Source organism: Chiroxiphia lanceolata, chromosome 5 (assembly GCF_009829145.1).
Source record: "Chiroxiphia lanceolata isolate bChiLan1 chromosome 5, bChiLan1.pri, whole genome shotgun sequence".
Taxonomy (NCBI): domain Eukaryota; kingdom Metazoa; phylum Chordata; class Aves; order Passeriformes; family Pipridae; genus Chiroxiphia; species Chiroxiphia lanceolata.
The window spans coordinates 10,134,970-10,154,286 of NC_045641.1; the positions used below are offsets into that span (position 1 = coordinate 10,134,970).

General features: G+C 37.6%; 1 protein-coding gene and 1 long non-coding RNA gene across 2 annotated transcripts in view; one reads left to right on the forward strand and one right to left on the reverse strand.

Moving 5' to 3' along the window:
- CACNA2D1 (calcium voltage-gated channel auxiliary subunit alpha2delta 1) overlaps nt 1-19,317 on the forward strand; it is a 378,154-nt gene that overhangs the window by 117,083 nt on the left and 241,754 nt on the right.
- On the reverse strand, nt 453-10,188 carry LOC116786632. Its single transcript, XR_004357029.1, has 3 exons — nt 10,142-10,188; nt 8,721-8,776; nt 453-523 (listed from the first exon to the last, which is right to left on the reverse strand). It is a non-coding gene; the product is annotated as an uncharacterized LOC116786632 (long non-coding RNA).

Consider the following 19,317-nt stretch of genomic DNA (forward strand, 5'->3'; position numbering starts at 1 on the left):
ATGTTTACACTCTATTAGTGGGATTGCACCACTGATACATTTTTTTAAATAGAGATGCACATTATGTAGGATTCTGGAAATGTTAAAATATTGAGAAATTAGAAAGAAATCAAAGGAATACCTACAAGTACACCTATAACATTAAGGGAGTTGATTTCGGAGCAGAGGTTTAAACAATGTATACAAAGTACCAGAGGTAAAATATATTTTCAGGGAGGAGTTAAGGTGTTGGGAAGTGCTGTGGTGCACATGTGAAAATGACTGATGTGTGTTCAGGGTAACACCATGGGCCAACCGGAGCAAGGGGAGTGGAATCACAGCAGTGAAGATCCAAACTGAGCATAAGGAAAATATCTCAGAAGTAAAATGTGTTCACCTGGGAAGTGATTGCCTCAAGGATGGTTAGGACTTACTATTTCTGTGTATTTTATTTTCCCCACATACCTGTGTCAGCTGCTGGACACAACTGCTGAGTTCTTGTGAGCTGTTGTTACTGGCAGGGGATGGATCTGGGCCCACTTCCCTACAATAGAGAACAGCAAAAGAGCCTTCAGCTGTAAAGACATGAGCAAACGACCCAGACTATTAATGAGGATGCTATTTTTATTTATTTTTCTTTTTTTGGCAATATGAAGCCTCAAAGTAAAGCTATTTGAATTTATTGCATCAGCTTCAAATTATAAGTGTTGTAATTTTTTTTCATCTTCTTTTCTAGCACTGTGGATCTGGTAACTTTACTACATTTTACCCTGAATGAGGCAGGTATATCAAAGTACTAGATGTGGTAAAAGACTGCTTTGCCTCAAGTACGCCTTTGTAGTGTTCAATTTTGCTCTTCCTTTTGAATAACCACTTTTATTGGAAAGAAGCAGGAAAATCCTTTTTTTTTTTTCAAGTCTGTTGAAATTATAAATAAATGGTTCAGAAGAAAACCACCGGTGTTTCTTTTATTCCAGAGCAATTTCAGGATGATGGATATTTTTGCAGGAAATATTTCTTCATTAGTATCTTCTGTTGGTGGTGGCCTCATCAGCCACTGTAGTGAATTTAGAGACTCTTTTTAATTTGTTTGCGTGTTTCAGTTCAATAAATTTTCTTGTTAAGTTTCATGGTGAATGTGTGTAGGAAGGATTGATGTAAGTTAAAGATAAAATTCCTGCTTTAGATAGGTAGAATAAATTAGCAGATCAAAACAGCAGCTATTACTCACTATCTTCTAGGTTTTTAAAATAAAATTACTTTTTCTTTGCCATCATATGCTCCTTAAAGCCTATAAATTGTTTTCTAACCTCTCTAAGTTGTAATTACTATACCAAGAATGAGAACTCTGGAGACCCTTATTTGTATAGACACTCAACAACTGAGCTTCAGCAACATGTACCACCAGTAGAAGGATAATTTCTGAGATACTTTAATTGATTCAACATTTTCATCAACTTTTAATCACTTTCACATAATCACAGTCACAGAATGGTTGGGGTTGGGAGAGGTTTGGGAGGGGCATATGGAGATCATCCAGTCCAACTCCTCCTAAAGCAGGTTCACCCAGAGCAGGTTGCACAGGGTTGTGTCCAGGTGGGTTTTTAATATCTCCAGAAAAAAAGACTCCACAACCTCTCTGGGCAGCTTGTCACTCTGAGAGTAAAGAATTTTTTCCTGTGTTTAGGTTGAACTTCCTGTGTTTCAGTTTGTGCCCTTTGCCCCTTGTCCTGTTGTAACCTGTGGCACCTCTGAAGAGTCTGGCCCCATCCTCTTGACACCCAGTCCTAAGACACCTATATATGCACTGATCAGATCCCCTCTGTCTCTTTGCCAGGCTGAACAAGCCCAGTTCCCTCAGCCTTTGCTCATAAGAGAGATTCTTCAGTCCTCTGATCAGCTTCATAGTCCTCTGCTGGACCCTCTACTTTCTTCTTTTTGTGATTCATAAAAATGAACAAATTGACTTGGTGAACGTAATACCAGTTCTCCAGTCATCCAGAAATGGAGATCATGATCCTGCATTCAGTTGCTGAAGGTGCACTAGAAGCAGATGAGCAGACTGAAGTTAACTGTTACCCTATGTACAATATCTGCAATTTAAAGGTTTTACTTCAAACTGGATCTAGTGTGGTGTTTTGGAGTCAATATGGCCCAATATAAATGTGTTCCTCCAGGAGAAAAAGATGAAGTGGAGAGTAGGAACTGTGTCCAGAAAAGGAGGGTCTCCACAAAGGTTGTAGAAGTTAAGGCAGTTCAACATCTGCTAGTTTGATAAAATATATAACACAAGAAATATTTGCAAATTTCAGGCAGTATATAAATATGGGACTAAGGTATGGGAAACTTCTACATTATATGTTAAAATAGTGGTTTATGTACTGTATATGCATTTTTTTTTTATTAAAACAAACAAAAAAATGTGGTGGAAGATAATTGAAAGAGTGCAGAAAGTGGTAAATAAATGAACAACAAGCTTCTAAAGCTGTGATGTTAAGGAGGACTCTACACATATTTCTGCTTCCCAATTTCTGATAATGCTTTCTTCTCCTTACTGAGCTTCATGTACGGGGAGGTCCTCCTTCGTCTCCCACTTCCTGGATGCTGGCAAGCTGCCACTCGTGGGCAGTGAAAATGTGCATTTATGTGTCAGTCCAGGAAGAGGGAATGCTGCAGCATTACCATTCCAGCTAACTAAAGGTGTCTGCACTGTGCAGTAGCTGTCTCCCCGCCTTTCCCCAGCCTCTTGCATTAGGTTTCTGGGCGTGTCAGCTCTGAGACACTGTTGATGATACTTTGCATCCAGGTGTGTATTTCTCTCTTCATTTGCTCCCCTTCAACTCTTTCAATCCTTTGCACGACTTAAGTGGTCCCTTCTGGCTTCAAGCTCTGTAGCACAGTAATGGAAAGGATTAGTATCAGTACAAAGTCTGTACAAAGTGCTTTGCCTTTTGTTTACACAAGGTGCCTGTTTATCAGCTTTTCTAAATACTCATGCCTAGCTGTAACTGTGGACACACAAAGCATCTCAGCACAGAAACTACTTGAGGTCGACTGAAATGAAATCTAACATGACAACGAACTCTTTACAATAGTCACTCCATCAGTTACTATAGTCACTGTATCAGTTACTTCACTGCTGTGGAGTCACAGTGATGTTCAGTGCAGGCACAGGGAGAAAAATATCTCTTGGAAAAGTTAATCAAATCTATCAGGAAAAGAAAGCTTGTATGTCAATAACATAAGAGGCAGAAAAAAACAAATCACATTGTGGTGTGTTCATAATATAATTAGCCTGTGATAATGCTAACACATTGACTTTATATTAGAAAAGCAGTCAGTGTTTTATTCTAAATTCAAAGCATTTGGAAATACCTTCTTTGCCTTTTCAATTTGTATTAATTTGCCTTTTTTTTTCTTTAAAAACAAATACTTTGAGCTCACAGAAGTTAATAATCCAGAAAGTAGATGTTATACTTGTGATAACACTTCATCACACTTATCCTAGCAAACATGATTTAATGCTTGAATAAGATGGCTTCCACAGATATGTAGTGGGTACTATCAGAAATAGTATTGAGTGGGCATTAGAAGACATGACTTCTTCACAGTGGAAATTTCCATTTACTCCATTTCTAAATGTATAACTCAGGTATTAATACTTATGAATACTTAAAAGATTCTCATTTTGCCAAGGAAATACTATATTTAAACAAAACTGTTACTTAGGACAGGGAATATCTGTTTTCTCCTAACTCTGCAAAGGTTGCTTATATAGTTTTCATAGTGAATAGTGTTATTACATATTTAAAAAACACATCTGTCTCAAACTGTCTAAGCTAGATCAGAGACAAAATGTGTTACATATTACAAGCCCAGTTCTTTCATGAGAAGAAGAGGTTTTAATCTGCAAATGCAGCATAATACCTGTTCCCAGGCCAATTTCTCCTTTGCTCACTAAGGCAAACGGTGTAAATTGCTTTAAATAGGCAGTGGAATTGAAGTGACAAGAGTAATTTATACTACCTAAGGTTCTGTTCCCTCCTTTAAAAGATGAGACACTGTTACAGTCCTCGCAGACTGGTCTAATTGGGCAGGCTTGAGGGATGCTTAGGAAGTTTCCCTGGGTCCTGCAGCTCATTTTGCAGAGTGTGAGGGCAGAGTTCTGCAAGACAGCTCAGGTACCAGCTTACTTTCACCATGGTTTCCATAGCTAATTCCATTCTGGCTTCACGCAGGGTTCAGAGTGGTTTTGTTTCTACCCCCATATTATTAAATGTTGAATGTCCTCTTTGCACTCGCAAGTATCTTTAGTGCTCAGAAGTGTGTGAACAGTTTGAGATATAGCAGTATCTACCTCACATCCTTTTTATAGATAATGTTCACTGGTCCTGAAACATGTTCAGTTTGCACAAACTGCTGCTAACAATGTTTGATCCATGAACTATGCTTGTAGCAAACTATACGTCACTCTCAAATATGGGATACCACAATACAAAAAGAATGCAAGTTTATGTTGTTTTATATCACTCTCACTATTCAAGCACATATTTTAGAGCAATGCCAGTTTTTCTACTGCAGAATTTTTAGTTGGGGGATGAACTGTGCACCAGGAAATTAAAAAAAAAAACTTATTCTTCCTATTTTTTCTTGAAAGAGGAGCAGTGATGTGTCGCTTGATCACTCTTTCCTTCAGTGTCTTTCCCAGTAAATTACATAGTTTCCCTTGCATGCCACATGCATCATTAAACATTCTGTATATCTCCAATGCTTCTTCATCCTAACATGAAGGAAGCCAGTAATAACATTAATCTTTGTCACTAACAATTACTTGCATGGCTATAAGGGAGGAACGTTATAGGTATACACGCCCAACAGAATTCAAAGGATAAACTGAGTACTATTGAATTAAGGGCATCTATCAGTATACTCAGTTTTCTTATATCTCTTCATGTATTCCTGCAATGATGTTACATTCAGGATTTTAAATGGTAATCCAGGGATCCAAACAATTGGTAGTTAACCATCTGCACTCGATAGAAACAATAATAGCAAAGAGAAAGCCAGGCCTGGAACGATGGCTGTATAATCACTACAAGGGTCTTCTTAGATGACATTTTTTCACAACCTTAGCAATGTCTGTGTGGAATCAATGCTTTCTCTTCTGAGCTACCCCTAACTCTAAACTAGAACTGTGAGTTAGAGGAAGTAGCTGGTTGGGCTTGTCTGAGAACATCAGGATGTAATTGATCTTGTAAACAAGTACGCCCTCGTTGTATGGTTGTACTCAAGGAGGAGGAGTTAGCATTCCTGGGTTGTGGAAACACATGCTGGAGGAATATAACTGCCATGGAGACATTTTCCTTGCAATTCTGTTCTTCTGTGCTGCTGGATCCTTCCAGTTGTATGACCTCTGTGCGCTCTGTGTTGGTGACAACCCACACTGCTTGAAAAACACGAGATAGTTTAAAGAGGCAAGTGCTGTTCAGGGTGAGCAGGGGGATGTATTCTGGATTCCTTTTTCCTTGCATTGCATTTACTTCTTTGTAAGTAGTATCCAAGAACGATGTAGGTACACATGACCAACACACGGTGCCACTCATATGTTAGCAATCAATTAGCTGTTTTACTTCATTATGTGTTCCTAGGCATTAAAAAAGAATTAGAGCTTTGGCAGACAAATAAGTAGTGAATACTTTATAGTAACCTAGATAGGCAAGGGAAATGCTAATAAGCATTTTACCTCTCTGCTCTCTTTCTGCATGGCTGATTTATCATTTAATACAGCACATTGCTATGCAGCTATCCTTTCTTTTCATGTTCCTGGATTCCTCCTAATAAGCTCTGCCTTTGAACTGGGCTTGTTAACACAAGCAGTGTGTAGCATTAATAGCTGCCAGTGTGTTCAGTTCATCCCTTAGCTTGGGCATGGCTGTTATGGACAGCATCTATTCTGCATTTGAGCCATGTTCTCTGAATGAAAGTCCCACAGCCCAGAAAAACAGATCTGAAAATAAAAACAGCTTCCTGATCTCGACTAGCCAGTGTCAAGGCTCCGGGTGCCAGAGATGCAATTTTCAGTCCTCCTGATAAACCAAGGTGCTAAAACAGTGTGAGGTGTTGTCCTCAGCTGTTATGGCTGAGCAGAGAGGGGTTCTCCAGTTCTTAAGTTTATGTTACATTTTAGGAATTCTCTAGGGTAAAAAATGAGGTAAAATATCATATGTAAAAATGAGCATGTGGGGTTTATTTTCCCTTACGTTCAAACTCCAAGGTAGCCAGCTGATAAGGAAATTTGAGCAAAACCAGTGAGATTTACAGTCTCTCAAGTATATTGTTTGTTTACTTGGTGAAATAGTTTGAGAATGTATGTATAAAACCTTTTTTTATTATTTAAGTATCTCATTTGGCATTTACGGCCAATAACTAATGCTAAAGGGAGTTTACTAGATTTCAGAAAAACATCCTAATTTTGTCTATTTTCTGCTAAGAAAAATAGCTTGAAAAGGAAAGATATAAAGTAAAATGATAGGACACTGTCCACAAAAGTGCACGGTGTGAGTTTTCTCTCATGCTGACAAAAGGTGGAGCTTGGCCTCATGTTCTAAGTGCTTAACTCCTAGTACCAAGCAATGCTGACTGTTTAGAAGGACTGGGAAGGATACTACTGTGCTTTTCCCCAGGCCTGGACTGACTTGTTAGAGATCCACTGGGAATGTAAATGGTTTAAAATACTTGCAAGGACAATGAGGAATTATTTAGTGTCTGGATTTTACCAGGGTTTACAAGTAAAGTCAGTGTTAAGCTACTTACCATTGCCAAAAGCAAGGTATTTCCTAGTATATCCAGAAGCTAAACTTGAAGAGCATCTTGATTTCATATGTCTCCAAAAGCAAAGTGGCAACAAAAAATAGATTTCAGGAGACTGAGGCTTCATTTCAGTACTTTGCTGGGTACTCCCCTTTTCATTGACTCTGTTTACTTCTCTGTTAAATTTGACTATTAGTATCTACGTCATGAAGGGTTTCCAAGCCCAAAGTAATTAAATCTGAAAAGTGTGTTGAGACATTCAGATGGAAAGTGCTATCTAACTGCACTGGTATAATTATACACTGCATCCAAGTACCAAAGGAAAGTGGAACACGAAAGAACAGCTAAATTTATCCTAGCAAATGGGTTCAGCAGTTCAGCATTCAGATTTAGATCAGCAGAGCAGCCTCACTGCTGTTTAAAGCCACGTAATCAACTAATTTTGGCTGATGTACTATCAGTTGAAGTGCCTTTTAATATGTGTTGGTTTAGTTCTTAATTAAGAAGAGTTTTAGCATACAATTAACATATAGTTTTGTTTTAAAAATGTTTTCTGGATAAAATATTTATTGTTTGATTTTAATTCATAAGTATTTTTCTTCTAATGTTTACAATGCATACATAGATCACAGCATTGATAAAGTATGTGTAGGATATTGAGAGGAACAATTTTGCACAAATTTTTCACACTGCAAATGAAAACTTGGAAAAAAGAAAGTCCACGTGATGAAGTGGCTAACTGGGCTACAGGTACAATATTTAATCCCTTAGCCTTTTTCACCACCAAGGTGTAAAACAAATGCCAGTGTAGTCTGCCAGTAATGTCTGTTGGTTTGTAAAACAACTAATGTGTTACTCCCCAAATTCTGATAGTAGTGCCTGTGCAAATTAAGATTTCATATCTCACAGTCCTGCATTTGCAATGAACTGTGTTAGCAGATGGACATGTTGCTCGTGTTTTTCATGACACCTTAACTTAAAGGTGTAGTAGCTTTTACAACTGTTTTGCTTTTTCTTTTTTTTTTTTTTTAAGTACAGGAATCCCTTTAGTAAAAGAGATAATATAGATATGTATCTGGAATTTATCCTAATGTTGCAGGTGTGATGCAGCATTGTGCACGTGGCAGTTCAGCAGAGAACTTTTGACTTAAAAACAATTATAAAAGCAACCACCCAACCCTGTCCACAGAAACACATCCAGTTGCATATTTTCAGTTAGGGTCAATTGAGCTAACTGTATTGCCAGCAGATGGTAATTTATACAAAATGATTTTGCAATTGGCTCAGTTAGTTAAAAGTATGAATATCGTGTTTTTCCAATTCTTTTTCACAGCAGAAGCAGGCAGAAGATCTGTCCTTAGCTGGTGGCTCTGGGTCTTGTTGGGTGCTGGGTAATAGTGCAAAGAGCTTTGCCAGATACTTCAGCCAAGTCAGTGTCTAGCCTGGGAAAGAAATGAAGTAATGTGCACAAACAGTGCTGCCCAGGATGCTGTCCTGCTGTGGGCTTACAGGGGTAAAATCATCCCAATGTGCAACATTAAACTCACTGTGTTCTCAGTGCTACTGCTTAAAATGCATATACTTTTCATTGCTTGATGTGATTATTAAAAATACTATAAATTTAATAACAGTAAGAATATAATTCATACATCAATGATGTTCAGAATTCTTATTATGGTCTTAAATCCCAGTGGGACTAGTGTATTTGGGTGATGTGGTTGTTAAGTTTTAAGTGCTAAAATAAATGCTGCAATTACTGCTGAGTAATGAAAGGGATGACTGGATGAGTTTTACTCTATCAGTGGTCTATGCTTGTTGTATGAGGGATAAACACAGAAAAGTGCTACTGCTGCTTATTCATGATGCAGAAATCAAAACTTTCTTTTCCTACCAGATGCAGAGAAATCTGGGATAAATCTTGAAATGCTTACCTAAAAATTGATGTCAAGTAAAATCTGCACTGAGACTCCAATAGTAATAAAAACTCCTAGAGAAGAGAAAAATTCACAAAAGATGTGTAATAAAATTGAAACTAAAATTATCATAGGATTTTTAAGTTGGTGTTCCTTAATGGAATTGGTACTTGAGGATTTTCAGTTTTATATATAAAAAAGGAAATAATTCTAAATTTTATTTTCACTCATAGTATCGTTCATGTAATAAATTGTATTATCATTCTATATTAAAAGTTAATGTATAAAATTGAAAATTACGTTTTGCTTTTCAAGATAAAGGCATTACAGCTGAATTGTTCCGGTTGAGGGAAAAGTTCCAACTGACACTATTTATTTGAGCAACATGCAAACCATATTTCAATTACAGCACATTGGTATGTGTAATTAATATGTATTTAAAAAATCAAATACATAGCAATGATTTGGCTTGATTTCACTGCTTATGGAATGAATGTGTGCATATATGATACTTGCTAATGTTACTGTCCACATTTTCTTGTTTATTTTTTTATTAGAGATTTTCTTAGCCATTTGAATAGCTTCATTTCTGGTCTTTGTTTCTCCCTCTCCAGTAGAAGTTTCCAGGCTGTTTCTACATTTCCCTCCAGTGTCAGAGCTGGCCCTCTTCTGGCTGTGACAGTGTGAGGATGGGGGGCTTTGGCCACAGATTTTCATAGAATGGTTTGAGTTGGACAGAACTTCAAGGATTGGACACTTTCCACTAGACCAGGTTGCTCAGAGCCCCATCCAGCCTGGCCTTGAACACATCCAGGGATGAGTCCCCCACAACATCTGAGCAACCTGTTTCAGTGTCTCACCAGCTTCACAGTGATGTTTTGCTGAAACACCCTGCGCCAGAGGTGTTATTTTAGCTTTAAACACTGCTTAACGCAGGAATTTTGGGTTGAGGGAACACTGAGAGACTTTATGGTTCATTTCGGTTCTGTCAGTGAGAGAAAAGATGGCAACTCCGCTCCTCAGCACAGGGACATGCCGGGGCCGGGACAGGGCATGGACATTAAGTTCTTGCTCTGGTCTGGCTCTGGGTTGGTGGCCACTGTTTTTATTATCACCATCATCACCATTTTATTATAATTATAATTATATTTACTTCTTGTTATTTTCCTGTTCTGTTTTTGTGGGGTTTAGGCTGTTTCCCGGCCCGGCAGCGGCGCCGCCCGCGGGCTGTGCCGGCAGGTGGCGCTGGCGGAGCGCGGGCGGCGCCGGCCCCGCTGCTTGTCCCGGAGCCCCCCATCCCTTGCCTTTGCTTCCCAGAGCTGCATTCCCGGAGTGAACGAGTCCTCTGCACCAAGGGCAGTTCAGAAATTAAATGTAGGGGCCTTCCCTGGAGGAGCAGCCGGTGCGAGGCGCCGGTCCCCGGTGCGTGCGGTACCCACCGGCCTCTGCCAAGAGCGCTGGAGCCCGAAGGATCCCTGGCTGCGGTTGCTGCACGCGTTATCGTAAAATGAAGGCGTTTGCCCAGCTGCATAAAATACCAGATCGTGATGTACAAGGGAAGAATAAACCAGTGTCATTGGGGACAACGGGAAGTTGTCTCAGGGCACTGCTCGAGTCTGGCTTTCTTCGGGGTTTGGGCTTTTTTTTTGTTTTGTTTTGTTGGGAAGAAGGAAGTTTGATTTCAGGCACTGAAACTGAGCCGATTGTCAGTCACCCACAGAAAGTTTGGACAAGTTTCAGATTTGCAGTAAACACATGAGTCTGTGAATCATCAGTGGTAGCTAGTGAATGGTAGTGGAATGCGCAGCTATGAATAATGTAACCTGGATACAAAATGTAGAGGGGAATAATAATAAAAAGACTGTTGTCAAAGGTCTACAAAACTCCTGTAAGAATCCTGCAGAAGAACTGACAATTCAATGTAGTAAAGATCAAAGCAGTGGGAGGAGAACTAGGAAAAGATATTATCAGAGAAACTGAGAAAAAAAAGTATTCTCAGGAGACCCTTTGTGCTGAAAGTGGTGTGTTTGAAAGATGAAGTGTGAAGATGGTTCTTGAGATTGGCTAATAAGAGATTATTAAAAGAATTAAAGATTTTATTGTGAGCATATTGTAAGGACCAGATCTGATTACAGCTGTCTGGTCACCTCATTAATGAACTGTACTTAACACATATGGTATATTTCTGAGCATCCAGAAGCTTTAATGCTTCTTTTCTGCAGCCCATATCCTTGATAAATGTAGCAAGGTTAGACAAGGAGATATTTATTCATAAGTGTCAGAGACAGTTAGGAAACTAGAGAATTCTTAGGATGTTATTGCCAGTCACTGACCCTGAAAAGATTGACATATGATAACGCTGTGAGACAGCCAGGTTGGGAGTTACTCTGGTTTGAGGTCATGCTTCTCTGCTGGTGAGAGACAACTCTTACTCTAGCTTTGTCCTCCAGAGTGAGAGTCATTTCTCCCTCTGGGCTTTGATTTCTTTCTTTAGGTATGGATATGTATTTCCAGGTGTGAACCTTTCTAGCAAAGAAATTTCTGAAACCACTACTTTGATCCAAAAGTATATTATGGAGAAAAAGCTATGAAGAAGGAACTCTTCAGAAAGTATTTTTCTATTGTTTTATTTGGCTACAACTTGAAAATCAGGACAGAATGCAATTGTTACCATTTTATAAGTGCCATGAAATTCCAAATTTTGTATTTCATCTACATATTTATGATCCACACTATGTGTGTGGTACAGTCATGGAATGATTGTTCAACTCTTGAAATCATTTGTTTTCTGGTTCATGTAATAAGAGGTGTTTGGCCTTCACTGTGAGTGAACTTGCAATCTAACTTCTCGCATAAATTGAAAAAAAAAAGGACTGTGTCTCAAAAATAAACCTGTTCCTGGGAAATTGGTAAAGAGTTTGGAGTGGAAGGTTTTGTGTTTTAATGAGATGAGTCAGAAACGTTTAATTAATAATCACTTGTAAATCATGTATTGGATAGGAAATTGTCCAAATAATATAAACAGATTTTACTTTGCACTTGAGATATTTCTAAGCTTGATATGATGCAAATGTAGGGTTAAAAGCTGGACTCAGTATTCTGCTGTTGAATCAATGATTGGTCTTATAAAGAAGTAATATGCAATGTAACAAATGGCAGGAAGGATAAAATTGGCAAAATCAGCATCTGTTATCTGTTATCTGATCTCATGATTTATAAAAACAAACGGCTAGTTAAGCCTTCAGTGGAAATTTATGAAAAACCTACTAATTAACAGAGACACGTTGTGGTTTGAGGCGAATTTCTATCAATGATAGCACACTGTGTGTGAACCTCACAGACCAGAGCAGCTCCTCTGTTGGTGGGAAATAGTGTATATAAATCAAGATCAGCAGAGAATCTTAAACCACAAGAAAATAAGTGTCCTGAAAGAGGAGATAACAGACAGAATGTTATCCAGAGGCCACTGGGGGTCTTATACAGAATATTGAGCATGCTGAGAATTAATGAAAAATGCATATAGGCTGGCTGAAATACCAGTTATTATCTTGCACGTATATTTACATTTCCTTCCCACTCAGCAGTGCTATGACTCTAAGGTGACTGAAGACTTCAGTGCAGTTCTGAAATAACCATTTTCTCGTTTCACCACAGAGATCTGACCAGTAAAGACAGGCAATTCAAACCACGGACATTGAAAAGGCCAGTGGATTTTCCTGCACAAGCAGAGCCCCATTGCCGCAAAGTAGGCTCAGGTCATTGAGTCTTCCCTTTTCCATACCACATCCTTTTTGATCTTCTTGAGTCCATAGCTGCTGGAAAAATACTTCTCTGCACACGTGCTGCCCTACACCTTTTAGGTTTCTGAGAACATTCGTGAGAAGGTCTCATACCACAAAGCAACATTTTATTTCAAAGGTATTTGCACTTGAGAAGAGGATAAAGGGTTGGTGGTGAGAATAATCAACTTGTGCAAAAAATTAAAGGATTCATTTTTCAGAAAAATAGTGATGCGCAAATTACAGGATTTCATTGATCCCAAACTAAACATCACTGTGTAGCTTAGCATCATGTTCCTACTGTAGCTTTGCTAGTAATTTCTTTTCAGAATCTCTGATAAAATGCTGCACAAAACCAAGGAGAAGACAAAACAAAGACCAAAGAGTTAAATTTGGAATGTGAACTTAGCAGTGCTTAATGGGAAGGGTCTGATGGCTTTTTGTTGTCCTGAATTTCTCCCATCAGTCTTGACTTTGAATTCATCTTTTTGGTCTGTGTCAAAGATCTTCAGTCAATAAAACAGGAAGCATTTATTGTTTTGCTGTTACTCATATTTTTCTTCAATTTTTCTTGTATTAGTCTTCAGGCTTGTGGCAACAATTTATGAATGTTGAGATCTGAATTTATTTTATGTGACATCATGCTTATTTATTGCTAGTTACTATGTCCCTAGAAATGAGGCAAGGAGTCATGGTATAGGTCTTGTTTTGCTGTCAGTGTAGTTATTTTGCCCACTCCCACCTGGGTGCACAGAAGAGCTGTGCTGAGAAAGAGCTGACCAGAGCTTTAGTTCTTCATTGTAAGACAGAATTTTCCCATGTCTCCCTAGCTAAGGACGTCAGAGATTTTTTTCATCTAGGTTTTGTGTAGGTGGAATTTTGTGTGTGGGAAAGGTTTTGAGGCCATGAAACTACTTTTTGGCATACGTAATTTTTTATCAGAATGGGTTTATTATGTTTTGTGCTACTGAAGGGTGAGTATACAGAGTATGTCTGTTTGATTGTCTCCATATCAAATGGTGTCCTGAAGCAGTCCCACATCCCATCCCTGGACAACCTCTCTCCAAGGGTCAAAAGCAAATATGCCATAGAGGGTCTAAAACCAGGACAGACATAGTGATACTTCCTCAAAATGCTCTCCTCTCCTCCAGCATTTTGCAATCCAGGAATTTCTCTGATCACAGATGGTTTTAATTGTATTAATAACCCTTGGTAGATTTTCTTCCCATATCTGGTCTGTTCTAAACAGATGTAAACTTTACACTCAGTAGTCTGTACAAGTTCTGCAGCCAGTCTGGTATGGGAAGAAGCATCTCCTCTTTCTTTCAAAGCATCCCACTTCAGGCTTGTAGTGAAGGAACCAGAGGTCAAACCAGTCTCTGATCATCCTCTCTGTCCCAGTCATGTTTTTATAGGCTTCAATCATATGTTTAATCAGTGCTCTTTTCCAAGTCGATAACAATACACACTACATTAATTTGTAACAGCATCCATAAAGTTATCTTCTGTAGTGTGACAGCTTACAATTGTTGACTTGGACTTTTCTTGGTTCCTGTTCATTAGCACTGATGCTAAAGCTCACTGAAGCGTCATGTGATGTCCAGTTCAGTTTGAAACCAGGCTTGTGTGTATTTATGAAATCTGTTACATTTTGTCTGTAAGACATATTGTAAATCATTTTAAAATTAAATTATAGCATAAGCTATGCAATCCATATTAAAATAAACAAGATGTTTCAGTAATAAATATCTATTAGAATTAGATCTGGGAGATTATTTGGGAGATGCTTAATGATAGAGTGGGTTTCTGGGGAAATGGGCAGATATGAAAATGAGACTTATTAAGCAGGACAAGTCCCTAAGCAGCTTCTCACTCAACATGACTACTAATTCATGGGCTGAGTTGTAATTAACAGTCCAGGATTCTTCATCTGTTGTAAAGTGATGCTCCTCTGAATATGTCTTTGGATAACTTTACTAGTAATGATTAACTCTGACAGTGCACAAGTGGGGAAAGAATAATGGCATAAAATTTGGATGGAAGTCAGCTGAAACTAAAAGCAACGATGCAGGGTTTTGAAAACTAATCCCTAGATTAATTGCACTGTTTGGTTTAGTGGGGATGAGGGATACAGTTAAAGCATGTATTCCGCAGATCTCATCACAACTGTGTGAAGAATGAGGCTTCACCAGGGTTTAGTATTATGCTTCAGGACACAGCCTGATGTAAAGACCAAAACCTTACTGATTCTGTGGATTTCTCTACAGTTTCTTACTGGGCTTATCATTAGGTGCAATATGGTCTCTCCCTTACTTAAAACTTCATTGCAGCACAACCTTCCCAAAGGATGCACCAAGCCTGAATAGAGGAACAGGTGCTAAAAGTGCACTGGGTATTAGTGCTAAACATGTCTCTGATTAAGATAACCATGGCGATCACCACAGTACATGCCACAAGATAAGTTTCCTATGTTTTGGGGTTATTTCCCATTTTTAGATATGGTAGCCCAAAGATAGAAAAAGAGTTCTAGAATGGTGATATCCCCAAGCACGCCTCTGGAAGTGGCAATAAGCCTGGCTACGAGTTTAGGATTCTCTCCCTACTATAGTGCTGTTGATGATGTTGTAATCTAAGGTTGACCATAATACTCTCAGGGAGTTGGATTTGTTGCATACAGTATGCTTGTCTGCTCCTTGGAAGCAGGAGGAAGTTTGAACTAAAAATAAGCTGTTACTGTCAGCAAAAGATCGCTGCATGAGCATTACAGAGCACCTAAGGAACGTTTAATGACTTGGCAATTCTAAGCTTTGTGTCATTGTCAAGGAGAATGGGAAAATTAATTTAATTGGGACAATCTTTAATTTAGAATTAAGTTTAATAGGCAATTTCTTGTCACTATGAGCATATGTTATTTACTGGATTTGTGTTTCCAATGTTTTATCAACCTTACATCACCTGACCTTACTGAGAAGAAGTTAAATTTAAGTTCTATCTGCTTAGCTTAGATTTCTCTACCAGATTTATTAAGAAATAATTATAAAAGGCTGAAGAGTGAAAAGGCTAATTAAAAGTCAGCTCTTTTTTTGCCTTTTTTTTTTAATCAGCAAGAAATACAATTAATACTAATTAAGTTTGTTGTACTAGTATGCCTTGGTCATGAAAGTAACAACACGGAAAATCTTGTCTTCCATAAAGTGATTGAGCAACCATTATGACAGGCTGTGAAAAGCATCAAATACCAGAGGAAGTTTAGTAACAAACTAAAGAGAAACTGGAATTTTTTAGTAGGATAATAAAGGAATGGGAAAGAATAGCTTGGAGAAAAAGCGTGGACAAGAAATTTGATTTTTCAGAAAATTAAGAATCCTTTTAATTTTTAATTATCATGGATAAATAGTGTGTCTGGTTTTATCACATACGAATAAAAATCCTATGGTGAGGGGGGAATTTTATTTATAATGGGTGCTTTAGTTCCTAAGCCACAATAGCAATTTATGCTTGGTTCTGTTAGCATAACATTTTATGTGTGTCTGATTAAGCCTTTATTAAGCCTATTTCATGAGGCTTAATATATCTGCAGTGTGGGTTCTGCCCTGAATTGAGGCTGTAGTTGCAGCAGTTATCCTCATTTTCATGAGGTTAATTTCATTTGAGAAGTAGTATTGGCAAACCAATACATGTATGTTTAAATTGCATAAATAAATGTTTCTAAAGCACTAAAAAAATCCCTTATGACAGAAATTAATACTTCGTCATCATAAATATAGCTCGTCATCATAGAAGTAGCATAAGTTGTTAAAAACTATCCTAGTTCGTGTAATGAAAAACTGGCAGATGTTACTCAGTCCATGCCCTTATGATAAATGAAATTTAACTCTGGTCAACTAATATGAAGTTAAAAAGACAGAAAGAGTAAAAAACCTCACAAACCAACCCTTTCTTCTTTTGCTTGCATGTTTCCATTTCTGTTTTCCTATGGGAGCCTGTCTTTGGACTTTTCCCCACAATATCATTTTCCTTGACACCTTTAAATCTCTGCATAGACAGGACCAGACCCCAAGCTTTCCTTTTATGGGGAAAACTGAAGCACCAGGAGTTTACATGGTGTGATAAAGGTCACAGGCAGAATTTGGTGTTAATTTTAATTCCTGTAATGGTGCATGTTTGTTGTTAAAGAGATGCCTTAGGAAAATGAAGTATGGCAATTGTGTGTTTTTATTAAAGCATTATTAGGATTGTATTAAGTATCTATGAACACAAGTGTCAACATTAGAGCATTTTTTGATATCTTTATAGAGGAATACTGAAAATTAATATTCTGAGTCCTAAGTAGAAAAACTTGGGTTTTTATTTAAAAAAGGATTTACAGTTCATAAAATATGTTGCTAGCCACATAATCAAAATCTCCAATTTCTAACTACTTTTTTTTGTACAAGGTGATTTTTAATCTTACTCCAGTTCTTTTGGTGGGAGGAAGTCAGTATTAAAGTCTCTCTTTGTCCTCAAAGTCTATAAAAGTTGAATTAAAAAAAAATACACAGAAAATTCCAAACCTGATTCTTCGACAGAGTTGCTTTACAGCAGCTGCTCCACAGTTAGCACAAACTAAAGTTGCCAGTTTACACCTTTGGGAAAATTGGTTGTTCAGAGCTTTTCGTTCTGTTCTTCTCTTGTATTGATGGAAAAATAAAAGTAAACTAGACAATAAAATCATGGAAGCAGTGGAACTCTATGTTACAGTGACTTTACAGGTACAGATGCTCACCCTGGTCTTCTTTACTTGGTCATGTAGCCCGAAGGCCGAACAATATCAACCGTAGTAGTACGTTGTCAAAGGCAGGAAGTCTGCTCTTTTGCTGTCAGCTGATCCCATAGATGGATTATTCATGTTAATTTGTTTTAAGGCATAAATATAAAATACAGGAAGAAAAACTTGATTGGCTTTCCACTTAATAATTTCCTCCACCATAAGGTTTGCTACCAAGATATCTATAAAATTAATGTAATACATGGAACTCACATGTGGAATAAAGCATCTTCCTGCAAATTTCTGTACTGTTCAATGTTTCTGGGAAACAACTATTCAAAAGAATAATTTTATTGTAACCCTTGTTAAAGCAACAATGCTGTTTACTTTTCCCAAAACTGGCATGCTGCCAATGGAGCTATGTATAGATAAAAAATGAAAACATGCATTGGAAAGCTGTATGGTGGATAAAACAGGTTTTGCTGAAAGCTACTTCATCTCCATGCTTCTTGAGTTCTGGAATAGTGTCATTACTTATCTAGGCTAATTTTCTCCCCTAGTATTTCAGTTTGGTATTTCGTGCATCATAAACCATGCCGCATGTTCCTGTTGTACTTACACCCTGTCTAGCTTAATTTCACGTTCAGAGTTATTCCCCTGTGTATTGCCAAGGTCTGGCTTTGAGTAGCTGTCTAATTGAAATATTTGTGTGCCAAAGCATCTGCATGCATAACATTTATTTTTGGATCCTGCCCCTCTCCTGGTCTATGAAAAATACAGATATGTGGAAGTCAACAGAGTATTGAACACAATATTTTAGTGTCAGTTGAGTCACTTGAAAATGGAAGAGTACATAGGCAGGTCAGAAGCTATTGCTGTCATGGCTTGATGCACCACACTATAGAATTTGCCAAGTGACAGTGCTGAAAAGGAAGGGTTCATAAGACTGAGGAAAAAAATGCACTCTTATGTAGATTTAACCTGGACTATTGGAGAATAAGGTTATAATCCTTATCTGAAATAAAGGATACTGAATAAAATTGTCATTGTGATAAAATTGGAAGTTATGGGGTTTTTTCTTAACTGTATCATTTTCCTGTAGCCATCAGATGAATAACTGTTGTAAAAACCAAAATGATTTTGGCTCTAGCAAGTATATGCTTAAAACCTCATTGATTTTATATAAACAAGATATGGATTTACAAATTATTTGTACAGTTCATTCTGGCTTTCTTTACACATGTATTCTTCCTCTGTTTTTAAAACTGTTTTCCTTAATATCACTCTTTGCAGAAAAGAGGAATGTTCAATACAAAAAGTATGAAAACCTGAAAATAGTTTACCCTGTGTTTTCCATTGCTTTGTATTGCTTCTATTTTAAAGTGTGAAACACCAATTTATTAGGACTGGTGATCTACCTGAAAGTCAGACTGAGGAAGGATTTCTTAGCTCTGACATTACACAGGCTTCAGTGTTTATGTAAATTTGATAAATATTACTATTTTATATATCCCAGAGAGAATACTTGATTGGTTTCATGTGACACATAGTTAAGAGAGAAATTCAGTATATCATATATGGAGATCTATCTATATATATTTGATAGGCGATACCTTTGCCTATTACATATTTTTCAACTTTGATCATACTAAAAAGCTTTAGACATTTAAAGTTATATTAGTCAAATACATCTTTACCTTTCTTAGAAACATGGAATAACTTAGGGTTTGAAAGGGAATTCATGAGGATATCTGATCCTAACCTATTTTCCCTTAACCCAGGGGTTATGAGTATGAAATAGAGATATGGCTAAATAAAGAATTCAGTTTTTATTTTCAGGTGATTATCCTGTTTGAGCACTGTCCTGTCAGTCAGATTCCTAGTCTGTCATCAGGTGATAATGGATGAAGAATGAAGTATTGTTCTCTTATTAATTAGATAAATTTATTTAACTGATAGGAGATGTAGATGAGGCAGTGACTTGTTAAAATAGGAGTTCTAAATCTTCCTGTGTGTTTCTTCCTGTTTACTTGCTATCCCTGTGTCTCTTGTTATTATTATATCAATATAGAAAATTTTGCGTGGAAAG